The sequence below is a fragment of the Hyla sarda genome, unplaced genomic scaffold (genome assembly GCF_029499605.1).
Source record: "Hyla sarda isolate aHylSar1 unplaced genomic scaffold, aHylSar1.hap1 scaffold_478, whole genome shotgun sequence".
Classification (NCBI taxonomy): Eukaryota; Metazoa; Chordata; class Amphibia; order Anura; family Hylidae; genus Hyla; species Hyla sarda.
Window position 1 is genome coordinate 177,447 of NW_026610490.1, and position 2,910 is coordinate 180,356.

Below are 2,910 nucleotides of genomic sequence, written 5' to 3' on the forward strand. Positions count from 1 at the left end.
CCTTACAGGGTTAAAAAGAAAGATTCCTACTTTCATTGCTACCTGCTTGCTGGCTAGCCAGCTAGCCAGCCCTGTGGGCCTTGCTGCTGCTGCTGCAGCCAAAAAACAAAAGGTGGTGCTGCTGCTGCTTCTGCTGCTTCTGCTTCTGCTTGTGTCTGGCCGCTGTTGGAGCGTCCAGGCACAGGACTTCTGCTGCTGCTGACTAAATGGCCTCCTTAATTGGATCATTTGAGTAGCCAGCACACCTGTGCAGGTAGGGCATGACATGATAGGCAGCTGCCTTGATAGCGGGTGGGTGCTGAATGTTCCTAATTGACAAAATAAGATTAATGCTTATGAAGAAATATAAAATCTCATCCCTTCCCCAATATCGCGCCACACCCCTACCCCTTAATTCCCTGGTTGAACTTGATGGACATATGTCTTTTTTCGACCGTACTAACTATGTAACTATGTAACATAACATGGGGGGGGTCTCCTGGCTGTTCACACAGGTGTGTCATTGCTGTACATTGACCATGCATTGCTTCTGTGGTATTGCAAAGGCAAAGACAAATGCTTCCAGCCATCCATTGCACTAATGGATTGGTCATCAGCTGGCTGTCTATGTCCCGCATCAATATAGACCAAAGTACAGAGGGTTAGGCTATGCTATTGTGCACCTACCTGATGCATCAGAAGGTGCGAGGCCCTTGCTAAATTCTGTGCACAGACTTTGAGATCTATACTTTAGACTGTATCTAAACCTGCTCCAACATGGACTGACATTCTGGCCTACTTTCAGCCGATGCGACTTGTCTGTCGCTGAACAGTCGCTTTTTATGTATTCAGCACCTATGTATAATGTTGTAAAAATGCTCTAGAAGCTAAAGTCGCAGAAATGTCACACATATTTGGCCTGCAACTTTCTGTGCGACAAATTCAGACAGGAAAAATCAGTATAAATCCTTAGAAAATTATCCCCCAGTGTCTCCATCTGCTGGCGGTATTGAATAAGCATTGCTGCACTGATGGGGTATGCATTAGACGAAAAAAAAGAAGAAAAAGAAGAATAATACGCCCAGAAAAGAGGCGAAAAGGAGAAAAACGTAAAAAAACGTGAAAAAAAAGTAAGAGGAAGAGAAGGGAAAAAAAGGTGGAAATGGGTTTAAAAGTGATTTCGGCGGAGAAATATATATATATATATATATATATATATATATATATATATATATACGCGCACACACACACATATATATAAACGTATTCTCCGTTGAGATATTGCAGCCGCTGCTGTGTCCAGGCCCAGGAGCCTTAGCACTGTGCTGTGATGTCACTCAATACCACTGACATCACTAGGTGTAAACAACATCTCTCCTTTGCTGTGTATGTGACTATGGAGCTGTTTGGTGATGTCGTCTATTATGGCCTTCATAGAAGCAACAGGAGATTGTTGCATCCATCTAGAACCCTCAGAACTACAGTGCTATGATGTCACTCACTTCCACAGGCCTTGCAGAGTGTAAACAACAACAACCCAGCTTTGTTGTGTATGTAACCATAGGGATTTGTGATGTCACCTAGAACCTTCACAGCAGCGACAGCTTTATGAGGAGCATCAGCACTGCTCTGCCTGAGCAGAACCATCACCGCCATAGGTTGTCAAATAACCCGGATTTAACCCACACAGGTAAGTCCAATGGGGTGCAGGCATGTCCTCTATGCTTACAGCTTCCCGTGGTTGTTGGTTTGATACCGTTTGGGGACAGCCAAGGAGGCATCTGCAGGCAACAAAGGTAGGTGTGTGCTTGTGTGTGTGTTTCCTATGCAGATCCTAAGCCCAGTGTCACATGCAAGTAGGAGGAGTAAGAAGGGTTCCTGGCAAATCCGGGTTATGGATTGCATTTAAAAAGGCCCCGTGGGAGTGCAATGGGCCCCTGTCTTGCTGCTTAGCAATAATGGTATGGGTTTAGGTTCTGCTGTGTGTACTGGTGGTTGACTGCCCCCCAGCCCAGAGTGTGCATGGAAAATTGTCTGGCAGCCTCCCTGACAGCAAGCAGTGATAGTGCCCATGAAGGGGACCTTGTTGGGCCCGCCCCTTTCACGGTTATCGCTTCTCGGCCTTTTGGCTAAGATCAAGTGTAGTATCTGTTCTTATCAGTTTAATATCTGATACGTCCCCTATCTGGGGACCATATATTAAATGGATTTTTGAGAACGGGGGCCGATTTCGAAGCTTGCTTCCGTCGCCCTATGCATTGACCCGATATGGCAGTATCTTCGGGTACAGTGCACCACCCCCTTACAGGGTTAAAAAGAAAGATTCCTACTTTCATTGCTACCTGCTTGCTGGCTAGCCAGCTAGCCAGCCCTGTGGGCCTTGCTGCTGCTGCTGCAGCCAAAAAACAAAAGGTGGTGCTGCTGCTGCTTCTGCTGCTTCTGCTTCTGCTTGTGTCTGGCCGCTGTTGGAGCGTCCAGGCACAGGACTTCTGCTGCTGCTGACTAAATGGCCTCCTTAATTGGATCATTTGAGTAGCCAGCACACCTGTGCAGGTAGGGCATGACATGATAGGCAGCTGCCTTGATAGCGGGTGGGTGCTGAATGTTCCTAATTGACAAAATAAGATTAATGCTTATGAAGAAATATAAAATCTCATCCCTTCCCCAATATCGCGCCACACCCCTACCCCTTAATTCCCTGGTTGAACTTGATGGACATATGTCTTTTTTCGACCGTACTAACTATGTAACTATGTAACATAACATGGGGGGGGTCTCCTGGCTGTTCACACAGGTGTGTCATTGCTGTACATTGACCATGCATTGCTTCTGTGGTATTGCAAAGGCAAAGACAAATGCTTCCAGCCATCCATTGCACTAATGGATTGGTCATCAGCTGGCTATCTATGTCCCGCATCAATATAGACCAAA

The 2,910-nt window shown here is 46.2% G+C and overlaps 1 non-coding gene across 1 annotated transcript; it reads left to right on the forward strand.

The window, feature by feature from the left end:
• The first annotated feature begins 2,088 nt into the window (after positions 1-2,088).
• Positions 2,089-2,279, forward strand: LOC130336291 (U2 spliceosomal RNA). The gene has a single exon (XR_008877740.1). It is a non-coding gene; the product is annotated as a U2 spliceosomal RNA (small nuclear RNA).
• Positions 2,280-2,910: the final 631 nt, after the last annotated feature.